Genomic DNA, 14300 nt, shown 5'->3' on the forward strand with positions numbered 1-14300 from the left:
GGGTTTAGGAACAGCAAGGCCGATGCAGATTATAACATCAGCAAATGGGTATGTTGCAGGATGATCAACACAGAGGTTATGTGACAAATATAATTATATGCAAATATATTTAATCATTTAAATTCAGCATATTCTACCTAAATCTGAATTTATTTTTACAATTTTGCTCTAATATTTCCAATATAAATGACTTCCAATGTGCCTTCTGTAATAATTATAGTTTTAGCTGAAGCCACTAGAGGCCACTAGTTGCATTTATTACCAATATTCTGCATGCTATTAGGATACACCATTTAACAGGATAATTTAACACGTATTGGAAAACAATTACGTTTACAAAATGCCTTGAAATACTCAGCAATTAGAGTGCAATGACCAAATAATAAGGCTGACCGGCACTATAATATTTTCTGAACAATATTTTCTTAATTGTATCAGTAGAGTATTATTCAGTATTGAGTCCTTAGCTTCGATCAGCAGTGGGAAGGCACAGATTATATGACAATGTTGATCATTGGGAAAAAAGAGGGTGTATGTACTGTAGCGCTAAAAGAATTAATAATAATACAATCCTAAGTGATAATAATGTGATATGAATGTGACCCTACACACAAATTAATTAAAATAAATATGACTAGGCTGCCAGGTGACACTAACTCCAAGACTCAGTTAGTAAAACAAAACACAAAAATACAATACAGACCGGCGCCATTGGACTATAGCGGCGCCGGTCTGTATTGTATTGTATTCCCCCTGATAGATTGCACTCACGAGGCAGGAGTATATTTTAACTAGAGGGGTCTTTATTCTTGCAACAGGAAGGAAACACAGCATACACTGCATACAAATCACTCTCTGGCCCTTCAATCTCTAGATGGTCCCTGGACTCCCACCCCTGTCCTAGGGCACCAAGGGCGATTCAAACTCTTCCCTGACTCCCTGTTGGATTCAGAGGTATGGTACTCACCCCACTCCCCCAAGGGAAGGGGACAGAAGGGGCCAGAGCCCTTAACACCTCTGCGTGAGACCAGTCTCTCTCTAAGGGGAGAGATAAACTGCCTCAATTTACATGTGCACCCCCTTAAGTACCGAGGGGGAAGGTCCAAGGTCTGAGCCCCTTATTGGGCATAACACAGGCCTTAGCCCACCTCCTCCCCTGTCACTCCAGGGCTGGTGGGGAAAACCCTGGATTTGTCATGACACTGCCTGCACTGTTACCAGGGCTTGTGTGTCAGGGAGGGCAGATTAGTTGCCAAAACAGGCATGGCTACATTTATTTAAAAAAAATATTATTTTTACCCTGTTTAATACTGTGTATTTCTCGGAATAATCAGTCGACTCCCAAAAAAGTCAGACATTCGCCCAAGAAACTGACCACGTCTTCTGCAATTACAGTTTTGTTTGGCCAAGACCATGTCATCAAAGAAACCATTGGTGTAGATGATTACCCTGGATGCATTGGAGCTCTCTGACTCTTACTAAAAGTGCTTTGGGTATAATGTCAACAGGACAGGAAGTGTACTAGTCACAAAATGGCTGCCGGCTGCAAGGGTTGTGACCTCCTACATCCTTCCCGCAGAGGTGCAGCGGCATACAGTACATAGAGCATCAGTTACAACAACGGTTTCTATAGTTACATGGAGTAGTGAAAGCTTCACTGCAAACCCAGGCCACAGAAGGAAGATCCCGGAAAAAAAGTAAAGTGATTAATATTATCATGTCACTGATGCAAATTAGGAAATCGTCTTCTAATTTACATAATTTCCCAGAATTTAATTTGAAAATGTTTTTCAGTAGGGCTATTAGTCCACTGGGTTTAATTACCTTCCCCTCCCAATGAAAAAGGTCAAACTATTACTTCACGTGTTTCTGGGACTCTGTGGCAGGGCCCACACTCATTTGGAGGCTGTCGCCTTACAAAGACACAGTCTGCATTTCCATTTTTCTGGTGCTCATCCGAGGACTGGGCCACAATTCCAAACATACAAAGAAATAATCATGCAGTTTCAATTTCCTAAATATTTTCAAACCTTAAAGCAGTGGGACGCACTAATTCACCATTTTTTTTTTGCAGTTCATTTTTTTCCTTAAACACTCCCCCCCCCCCACCCATTTGAAATATTAAGTGTCCTGGAGGTTAAAATGAAGCCCTCCTCAGAGCTCATTTGGGAACTTCAGAGACTAGAGATTAGGAACATCATGTTTTTAAAACCATTAAAAAAATAATCAGGATATGCTCATGGGGCAGTTTACTAAAATGATATAAGTTAAACTATTATTGTCTTCTGGGGGTGATTGCTGCTTAAAAAAAAACAATTATGTTATGATGACTTTACAACCTTCATGTTGGGTGAATAATTTGTGTTATTAAAAGCAGCAATGTGCACTGCTCCTTTTTCTTCCCCCAGCTCTCCCCTGGAGCCCTTGCATCCCCACCGGACAAAATACTTCGCTCTGCGAGCCATTAAAAACCTTCAACATTATCAGGAGATGACATTGTGGCTTCCTATTGGGTGATTCCTGCAGCCATATTGATTTTCTTTGATACACCACATGTTAAACCCCTGGTATCATTCAGACCACCACATTTCTCTTCCTCCTTTATTTAGATGGCATTCATCTCCTCAGTGGAAAAGTGAACACCATCTCCCCTAGAAAAATGCAAACAGCAGATGTTCAGTGAGCATCACAAGGACACGTATAGGTATTTTTTGAGAGTCGTTTGGGTTATCAGATGAGATGGTTTTTCTAAACATTAATAAAATTATTTTCCCAAGCAAGATGGGCCTTATTTACAAACCAGTGCTGGGCCACAATGCACCTTCTGCCCCGTAGGGTGTCTTATGGCACGGTACAGCTTAGTAAATATGGCTATATCTGAACTTGACCACCAATTCCTTTTCTGAATTCCTCTAACATAGTTGTAATTAACTATATTGTGCAGGGCTATAAATATCTGCAAAATATTTATTTTTAATTAAAGGAATTTCTTATGGCAATTAAAACTACATGCATGGTGAAGAAGAAACCAACATGCTATTTGTATTCCCTTTTTCACGGCCTCTGCTAAAATCACTAAACTTCAATTGATATGATTAACAGTAATTAGCTGTCCAGCTTTTTTCGTGCTTACATAAATAGAAATATATAAATATACCCAAGATGTTAATTTTGTGAAATGTTAATTAATCATATGATCTTTAGAAGATAAATACAAAGGCTAATGACAATCTGTTAACTACAGATGCCTGCGGAATATGTGCACAAGGCAAACAAGGCACGCAAAAGCACAATATTACTCTGACAATCTTCACCACAATACATCAAACCCAGCTAAGTTCTGGAAGGTTATCAGCAATATATTCCAGCCTTCTAGCCATCATCAACCAAGTAATATCACTAAGGGGGATATTACTCTGACAAATCCCACTGTCATTGCAAATGCATTCAATGATTACTTTGTGGGGTGTGCTACCAACTTATTAGCGAAACGCAACCAGAACTATTAACATGAACATCATTCTGAAAGTACACCTATAGCCTCACCCTCTCCCAACACTGCTCACAATTTTCTATTTGTCCCCCCAGCCATTGCCAACCCAATTGCTTCCATAGTCAACTCTATTCTGTCTGCAGCCATATCCCTAAGACCTCAAACTCTCAGAGTTGTCCCAATCTTCAAAAGTGGGGACAAAAACACTGTCTCAAACTACAGGCCAATCTCTCTTCTGCCAATACTATCCAAAGTCATGGAAAATTGTGTTCACTCCCAATTAAGCGATTGCTATACCAAGACAAATTTCCTTAGCCAATTCCAATCTGGCTTTCGCCCCAAACACTCCATCGTAACTACCCTGCTAAAAGTTTGCAATTAAATCCAGTGTGGAATGGAACGGGGATAACTCACTGGTGCAATATTCCTAGATTTTGCCAAGGCTTTTGATACTGTTGATCATGTTATCTTGCTTAAAAAACTCTGGTGCTCTGGAATAGGGAAGCATGCTTTAAGCTGGCTTCATTCCTGTCTATCAGGTAGTTCCCAACATGTAAATGTGAGTAGAATAAGGCACAAACTTATATTCTGATAATACTGGTGATAATTAGGAAATCTACATATGCATATATAGAAAAGTGCAATGAAAAGTGTGCACAAATCAGGTGCAGCCAAACACTTGCAGTATCCCAACTGCACAAGGTAGTAATAGAAAAAGTGGTGTCTAAAGCGCAAACTAATACAAGGGAATACATTTAGTGAATTAAATAGTATGGATGATACCAGCACTGTTCAACAAATGCCACAGAGTACTCCGTTGAACAGGAACATCTTTGGTTAAACCTCCATGATTGATAGCATGTAAGGAAGACTGGAACTGTCTACCGGAGACTCTCACAGCCGCCACCAGTCTAAGTTCTTTCAAAACTAAAGCTGTCTCACATTTTAATCTGGTCTGTAACTGTTACATACGCCTGTAATATATACATTATCTCTTACTGTGCATGCAATGTCATGTATATAATGTGAAGATTGAGATAAGGTGTGTGGCTCAGTCAATATATCACCACCACCATTATGGCGCAATATATCATCACCACCATTTTGGCGCAACAGTCATTTTGTGTGTTTGCTTGTATTATGTGTATCTGTTTATTTGTGTATGTTTGATATGCTGCAGAGCATCGCTCCTGGCAAAGACTAACCCTTGCATAATTCCTAACTAGTCATGGAATTGAAATAATTGCATTTGTAAGAGTTTTTCTTGCAAAGTCATTTTCGCTGACCTCCGCTTCCCTTATCTGGCAGCTACACCCAAAGGGTTAAGATGTTTACTCCTTAAGTCAGGAGGTTAAGAGTCCCACATTGCGATGGAACATATAGGATAAAGTATAGCTTACGAAGCATATTTATGTATGAATAAGGATTTTTATATAAGTCCTCATATTGTTTTTTTATCTCTAAGCCAGCCCCCTTAAGGGCATATTACTCATTTTGAAATGTATAAAAATGTGATGCAAAGCAATATGTTTTTAGAGGAATGAGTTCATTTTTTAATTCTTTCTCACATTTGTACCTTGGTGCAGATAAACTCACGTTGATACTTTGAACCCTTGACTCATTGATATTATTTCTACGCTTTTACAATAATTATACCCTGTTCACTTATGTAACTATGTATTTGTAACCATGTATTATTTGTCATCTTAACTCTATGCCCAGGACATACTTGAAAACGAGAGGTAACTTTCAAAGTATTACTTCCTGGTAAAACATTTTTATAAATAAATAAATAAAATAACAATAGATAATGGGTATTGTGCATTTATTGGTGCCTCATAGCCCGATTAGCATACGGTCCAGGGCTATAGAATTTTTCGAAGGATTAAGTAACATACCTCAATTGATTCACAAATAAACCAAATATCTTAATGAACTGTGTTTTAGACGGGATTGTGATGCAAAAACAAACACTATGGTTTTGCAAACGTGGGTCACGTTTGACCATACATCGTGAACTTGTGAAACGGTCTTTCAAAGCAATAATAATAATAATAATAATAATAATCATGCATCTTTTGCATTTGAATATGTTGAACTTGACCCCCCTTTCTAAGGAAATCGTACCAGCGAGGATTAATACTAATGGGAAGGGATATTCAGGGTACAAAGTGAAGAAAAAAGTAACGAGCGTAAAAATTTACTAGTGAATTACCTTAATAAAAGGTTATGCAAATGTGATGTGTGAATAGAAATACATATAGTGAGCGTGTGCTCAGTAAGAAATAACAAATGCATATGACCTCAGGTAGAATTGCAGCTCATACTGCACAGATGTTTTCAGGCATCAAACAGGATGGGTTTTAGAATAAACAAAGCGCATAACCTACCAGGGGTGGGGGGGGAGAGAAAAAACAATCTAGTACAGAGAATCCAAAATTAGGAAAAAAGTGAAAAGATATGCAAAAATAGGAGGTTTCCAATTCACATGCTGCAGATCAAATACAGGCTTTAAGTGATCAATCTCTAGATGGAACTGTTGATCCGTGGCACAGTAGCTGTAGCAGGATACATCAGGCTTCCAGTATGTGGAAACGAAAGGAAGGGAAATATAGTGCAAAAACGGTTGTATTTCATGAACAGAAATCAAGTAATGCACTTTACAATTAGACAAATAGTCAGGCGCGGTTAGGCTACAGCCCCAGTGTCGGCTCCTGCACGCGCGCCTGGCGGTGCGTGCATGGGTGCAAGCCGCGATCTGCGGTCTGTGCTATAGCTGCAGGGGGAAAGACAAGATTACAGGGGGGGTGGGGGTGAGGATCACACGCCGACTGGACTGGGGCCTGCTACATAGAGGGCTGTGCCTTGTGTGCGGCGTGCACACCGTAGCGTGCGCCGCAGCGGCCACTGGGGACCTGGCTATAGACTACTCAGAGTCAGAGGAATTAAATCTGAATCCTCGTGGGACCCATCTCTCTTTAAATAGTTAATTTGGACATCAGAGGAAGAAATCCTTGGTCCCTGGAAGACAGACTCTGCTTCTCTGCTTACTCTGAGTGCAGCTGTGACATCATCAGATCGCACAAGCGCGCGAACAGCTGAGCAGACGGAGATGCCCCGCGAGGATTCAGCTTTCCTTTCCCTGACTTTGAGTAGTCTAACTGCGCCTGACTATTTGTCTAATTGTAAGTGCATTACTTGGAACCCTCTATGTTCACAAGACAATATATTTAACAATTTCTATTAATTGTTTTGCCAAAACCCTAAAATCAACCAATCTAATTAATCAGAGCCTAAGCTTTTGCTTACTCTCCCCCATAGGGGACTATTTTAGCAACCTCCCATGCTAATTTCCTTAACTTCCTCTGAACTACTGTAAATTGCACCTTACAGAACATAAGCTAGGCCTCAGTGTACCACAGCAACTTCAAAAGAGCTTTCCACCAATGTAACTCTTCATCTTTGTTTACATCAGCACTAATATTGTAGATCTAGCTAAAAAGATCAATGACATTGCTTTTTGTTATAGAGAGATTCATTTATTCAAGCTTGTAGTACAATCTTTATATTTGTAAAGAGACACAAAATGGTGCAAGTATTATAAGTTCTAATAGTTAGTTACAACAGCATTGAATATTTTACCTCAACCCGACTGAGTACTTAAATATTATGAAACCAGGATTCCTATAAAATGCCAGAAAATCTTGTGAGCCAGAAATAATTTATGAAACATTTTCTACCAAAGTACACTGCATTAAACATAATCCCTTTTATGCGTAGCTGACAAAGTTAGCAAGCTAAATAGTGTATGTGTTGATATGCCAGAGATTACTGTACTCTAATTAAAAAGCACAGAGAAAGTAATGTTATTCCTAAATATTATCCCCCCACATAATGTAACTTGTATTTTTTTCTGTAAGTTGGCGATGTGGTGACATATATGGACTGGAGGGGTAGGGAAAGTTGGCAGAACTGGAGCACCAACAGAGGAGACATCACCTGTTGAGACAATATCAGTAATTGGATTACTATGAAAAAAAGTACTGACCATCCATAATCCTCTCAAAACATTTAATAATTACAGTTAACATGTAGGTAATTTGTATTTGTATTGGGAAATACTGATTTTTCTATACCAATTTCTTTCATACAATCAGTCTCGCATTCATATACTTAAATAATGATATTGATACATTCCTGATTTTAAAATGTTTCATGAGGCATCACTTTTGAATCCTATTACCCTATAAGTTCCTTTCAGATACTTTCTTTTTATTCACATACTGAGCTCTGGTGCAGGGAAAATTGTAATTAAAACTCAAGCAAATGTAATGACGGCTTACAGTTATATAAAGCAATTTATTCTATATTCTGCAAGTGCTATTGTAGCCCCCTCTTTGGGGCTACTATATCATGTAATGGGTTAACTGTGTGGGCCCACGTACAGTAGTTTTTTCCTGTCCCATCATGTGATGTAGGATAACTATGCAGAAGGGATTGCCACTGCCCAGTATGTCTTGTGACCAGTGATGTCACCATAGGGAGATAGAAGGGTATATACAGTATAGCTCCACCCAATATTCTAGAAACAGGTTCATCAGAGTTCTACTGGGCTCCTCACTGAGTCCTAATAATAGGTTTGTGTGTATAGTTAAGTGTTTTAAGAAATGTCCTGTCACCCTTTGTTGTTTTCAGTTAGGAAACGTGACCTTTCTGAAAGCGCCAATATTATACAGTAGGTTTGAGATTGTTCTCACGTTTGAACGGGAGGAAGTATGCTTTTAGAAAGTTCTCTCAGGGCTGCTCACTCTCGCCCCTCTTATTTGCCCTTTGTATAGAACCTTTGGCAGCACAGATTAGGAAGCACCCGGACATTTCGGGAATGAAAACTCAGTCACAGCAGCATAAATTAGCATTATATGCGGATGATAGATTTTTGACTATCTCTAAGCCGCTCACGTCTCTGTCAAATCTGTTCGACTTGCTAGGGAAATTTCATAGAATATCTGGTTATAAGATAAACCAGTCTAAATCGGAGGCGTTAAATGTGACCCTACCAAAAGAAATGGTAAAAATGTTGGAAATCAATTTTAACTTTAATTGGCAGCGCTCGGCGATTAAATATCTGGGGGTTCACATTACAAAGGACTCCAAAAGTATGTATATGGAGCAAATTATCCCTCACTCATTCGGTCATTGATTGCAGACATTAGAAAATGGAAGTCCTATAAGATTTCATGGATAGGTAGGATACATAGTATCAAGATGAATCTCCTCCCACGTATCCTATACCTATTCCAGACATTGCCAGTGCCAATTAGACTGAAGGACATACTCTCACTTCAGTCTGAGATCTCAAATTTATATGGAGGGATAAGAAACCGAGAGTAAATAGGGTAATTATGAAGCGCTCTCCCCTGACAGGGGGACTGGCAGTACCATGTCTGTTGTCATATTATAGAGCAGCACAATTATGTCAAATTACGCAGTGGCAGATCCCCCCTGGATTGAAAAGATGGGTGGATCTGGAGAGAGAGGTTTGCTCCCCATTGGAGTTAAACAACCTAATGTGGATTCCCAAAACAGCCCTCACATTGGCTAACACGTTGCTAACCTCGATGACCAACTCCATATCGGTTTGGGAGGCCTCAAAATTTAGGCATAACTTGACCAACAAACACTCATTAATGACCCCTCTATGGGGTAATCCAGAGTTTGCTCCGGTGGTATCTACAGGTGTTTTTTTTTAGTATGGAAACAATGAGGCATTGATAGATTTAGAGATCTGGAGGGTAACAAAAGGATTAAAACATTTGAACAAATTAGATCGGACAAAGAGATAACCCACACAGAATTTTTTAGATACCTTCAGATCAGAGCATTTTATAATAAACACTCCCCCTTCCCCCCATTGACTACGTTTGAAAATCTCTGTCTGAGAGAGACAAATACAAAGGGATTTACATTGCAGATGTATAAAGAAGTGGTCGGTTCAGGCCCTACAGGGCAGTATAAACTATCCTATATGTCCAAATGGGAAGCAGACTTGGGAGAAGAGGTGAGCAAGGAGGACTGGTTTGCCATTGTGACTGCGGCAGCAAAGAGAACGCATATAAGGTCCTGATGAGGTGGTATCTCCCTCCGCAGAAATTAGCAAGGTTTGTGGCGGGATATTCCCCGCTGTGCCCGAGACAGTGTGGAGCATCGGCGGACCTGTTACACATGCTGAGGTCTAGCCCTCGTATAGTCCCACTCTGGAGACAAATTAGACATTGGCTACAGAGGATTTTTGACCTCACTATTCCACCGAACCTGTGGCTGTTCCTTCTGAACAGACCATAGCTGGGCCTTTCCAAAATGGGTAACAAACTGATCGTGCATTTAGCAACAGCTATGAGGTGCGAGATCGCGACACAGTGGAAACAAGCGGAGATCCCAAATATCCCCCAGATTAGGAACAGAATGTGGTATATTTGCCAGATGGAAAAGTTAACGAGTCTGGTTAACGACACTGGTGACAAATTTCTAAAAGTCTGGACGCCGTGGTTGGCCCAGACGGACATTCCAGGAGTGGAGAGAGCCACAATTTGACAATGATAGTGATAAATGCGTTCTCGTTTGAGGGGTGTGGGGGAGAAGGCTGCTTGTCGCATACAGACAGGGATAGTCAGGCCACCGGGGGTCAGAGAAAGCCCAGACAAGATGCAAGATCATTGGTCCGCCACACAGGAGACGAGCAAGGCTCCCCGAGGGCATCGTAGTGGGGCGGCAGAGGAGCGGTCCCACCCCCCTTCTCCCTCCTCCCCCCACCCTCCTATTCCCTTTTGCATTTTGTTTGTTAGCTGTTCATAAGCCTATCTTATTGAGGCTATAAGATAGAATTGGCTCAATATAAAGTTATGTTACTTTTGGAAGGCATGTTAAAAGAGAGGCAGTAATATTTTCAATGTCTCACAGTACTGTATATGCAATGCTTTTTTTGGATTTGAAAAACTCAATAAAAATTGAAGTGACAAAAAAAAAGTTCTCTGTGTTAGTAACTATGGGGTATGTTTAGATTGGCCCAAACGGAAGTTCACTGGTGCAATCTTGATCAGATAAGTATGGAAGAAGTATGTGGTACATAGTAGTGGGATATAAATTCCGAAGGCCAAAGTGTATTCCATGGAGGTCTATTTAATATGAGGCTTCACGCACTATATGCAAGAGACTTCCAATTGAACCCTTATTACGGGTAACAAGCCAAGTTCCTCCCCAGGGTATGAATGAGAGCTACAAAGGGGATGAAATTCAGACTATTATGTTTTGCTACTAGTTTTTGTCAAGTTAAATGTATGTTAATCTCTGCAGAGCCTTATAGATGGATGAGAAATAAAGAACCTTTTATGTTTTACAAAAGTTCCTGGCGCTCATCCTTATGTTATCTGCTTATTCCCACCCAGCCTGCACCTATCCAATAACCTGGAAAAGGTAGGAGAGACTGAGCACTGTAATGTACATAGTCAGTTTGATGTAAACTCCTTTGGAGCCGTGGATGGGGGGCTACACTATACTGTAGTTATGTCCTCATCTAATTTTCACAGTATGGCTATGAGAAATTATATGACACTAATAACACTAGTTAAAAAAATACATAGTTATATTTTAATTTAAATTGTATTAATCAGGTATTCAACATGACACAATGTGTCAAAATAAATTTCAAACAACGGAAGATACATCATATTTTTGAAGCTTTCATACATAAGAGGCACATTTTATGAAGGTGTGTATTGCTTTTTAGCACTAACATTTTGATGCCCCAAAAAGTTCAGATATGATCTCGGTACAGAGGCCAATATGGCAGAGAATCCAATGGATTCTTCCAACATGACAAGAAATGCAGATGCAATTGGCCGAGCTTTATTACTTTGCAAATTAGTGTGAATCCACCATAATAACTGGTCTCGGCAGTCATGTCCCACAGGAGCAGAGCTTCATCAGGGAAATTACTTTGCTGAGCGACAAAATAATATGAAAAACTTGACCACTGAGATTATTCATTTATGTGCCTTTGGGGACAGAACCAGATGCAATGGCAAAAAGAGAGAGAATTGTTCTTTTGCTAAACCGACTGAGAACATAAAATATCTGAATAATTCTAGCCAAAAATGAATCACTGGTATGTCTAGCCGCATGCAATACGCTATGTGCAAGTGAACTGTGGGTGTAGCAATCATGTCTAGTTTCTGTTCATACAAACCTTTTAAACATTGGGTTAATTATACATTGGATACATCAATAATGCAATTTTATATTAAATTGCAGTTTAAAGTGAAAAAATATTTAATTTTTTTAAAATCTAAATACATGTAGCACTTTGAAGGATCTCTTTATGCATGTTTAAACGTCTCTTTTTTAATTGGTACTACTTCAATTCTTTTTTACTTGGGAGCTTGCTTTCACTTTATTAAAGCTGGAATATATTACATTCACTGTTATAACGTTAGATTGCGTAACTCCTGGAGTACCAGAGGGCAGCACTGCATTGATTTGAAGTGTTGTTTGCCACTGGCATTAAAGTGACTAACCATTGAAATGTATCCCTGGAAACTGTTCATTATTCTCCACAATGACTGTTCAGGACTCAAAAACAAAGGGCAGACAGGGTACATTTCTTTACCTGTGGGTTGGCAAGCGAATAGGATGTGCATTTATTTCATATTAAACATGAACAAGGTCATTCAACATTTCGGAAACTATTTTACATTAAACAATGAAAACCACCAACACGTGTTTGTAACATTCTTTAAAAGTTCACCAGAATATGCTATTTTAGAGGCCTTTTCAAACTGAAGGCAGATTTTTAAATACTGTATGTTACTAGAAAACGGGATTTAATCAAAATAGTTTTTTTTGGTTACAAGTATCTACTGATGACGCACTTCCAAGTAAAGGCATTAAAAAGAGGAATAAAAAAGGTCTGTAGAAATCCATTGGAAATTTGCTTGTGTTCCCAGCTCATGCAGTGTGTGATACGGGCATCCTGTTTTTCTGCTCAGGGTCTTGAAGAACATTCATGGGTTTGGTCTCAAATACAGCTTCATTTTTCATTGTCATTGTTGCAAAGAGAGTATCCATCATCCCCAACACTTCTAAAAGTTCTTCCTGGTAAGCAATTAATTTTTCTATGAGATCTTGGAGCTTTATAAATTGTTTATTGATAATAGAAGACTGACCAAGAACAGGACTGTAAATATCAATAATTTGTTCTGCTACATTTACCAGGATGGGGGCAAACCGAGGTTCTACCACGTGTCTTATGAGGAAGCTCAGTAGGAAACTCAGCTGCTTTTCATCTCACCCTGCTAGGGCGTTTTTAAGAGTTCCTCTGCGGTTTATTTCATGCATCACTGCCACAGTGATTTCAGGTTTATGCATCCTTATGTGGGGCTCCATCACAGCATCAAGAGCTTTTGACACCTGGAAACCCTTCAGTAGCTTGTCATATTTCTTCAAGTGCTCCTGTACCGGTTTACTGACAAGGAGATCATCCTGCTTTGGCATATAGTCTTTGCCTCTCACAAACACTCTGGATCTTGGATGTTTCTTCCTTGGAGCAGGCTGAATCAGCTTCTTCTCTTCGTGTTTCCGATGCTTAATGTCCAGCACACCATTGATCATGCCAACCACAATCATCTCGTCATCAGGCGCTAATGCCAGGCTTAGAATGGAGGCTGCATTGTCAAAACTGTGAACTACTTTATAGTTCATTGTGCTGTATACCTTCACGTGCCTGTCTAATGACCTCGACAGCAGCCTTTGACAGAGCTGCTTAGATACAGACTGGTGACCGTTTTATGATGATTTCTTAATGATACCAGCAACTGGCCTCCTTTTAGCATGTCCCAGACTTTAACGTACCGACCTCCTGCAGACACGAGAAGCCCTCCAGAAGGGAACAGAAGCACACTCTTCACCGGCTGCCCGTTCTCCATGCTCAGGATGCTCTTCTCTGTCCGCGCATCGCATACTTTCACGGTATGATCATATGAACCTGGGTGTACACACCCCACACAGTGAGGGCTGTGTACTCCGTTGCTCATTTGCGGGGAGTCACTACTTAAATTCTTACTTACATTCTGACTTACACTTCATTCTCATCATCATGACATCATCTAGTGTATATGGTCTTCTTTAACATTTGTTTTGTGGATATGAAGCACAGGTGATACTGTAGGTTAGATATGTAGGGATAGATGGATATACACAGCATATAAGTGACACGGTATGCTCATTTGCATGTCATTATGTCATTTCCCAGAATCCCTTGCTGCAGTGGAAACACTGTATGCTGGGTGATAATGGTGAAAGGCATGGTTGCAGACCTGCCTAAGACATGTGAATGTGCTCACAAGTGATCTTTTTATTTGCTATATGCTAACGGTGGAGGTTTCTTGTTGCCTTTTTCGCCAACCATAACTTAAAACGTGATGGTATTTATTTCAGATACACATTTGTGCTGAAGAAGGGCAGATTAACCTTTGAACTTGGGATAGACCTTTTAGTGGATCCATAAATGTGTTAAATAGTTACATAGTGTTCTTCATATTGTCAATAGTGAGAACATAGCATTTAGATCTATAGTTATTACGCGGTGTTGTTCTACAAGACACCTTACAGTGTATTTGAAGTGAATGTGCTTCTCCTGTTGGAAGGTGTCTTGTGCTTAGTAAATATGCCCCTTAATTTTCCCGTGTCTCTTCTTTAAGGTTACTTTCAATACTCATTTGTACAGCTCTGGTCTTCTGAAAAATGCACACTACAG

The 14300-nt window shown here is 39.8% G+C and overlaps 1 pseudogene; it reads right to left on the minus strand.

Annotated features, from left to right (window-relative positions):
* Positions 1-12230: 12230 nt before the first annotated feature.
* LOC142489603 (U3 small nucleolar RNA-associated protein 15 homolog pseudogene) lies at positions 12231-13578 on the minus strand (annotated as a pseudogene).
* Positions 13579-14300: the final 722 nt, after the last annotated feature.

This window comes from Ascaphus truei, chromosome 1, assembly GCF_040206685.1.
Source record: "Ascaphus truei isolate aAscTru1 chromosome 1, aAscTru1.hap1, whole genome shotgun sequence".
Taxonomy (NCBI): Eukaryota; Metazoa; Chordata; class Amphibia; order Anura; family Ascaphidae; genus Ascaphus; species Ascaphus truei.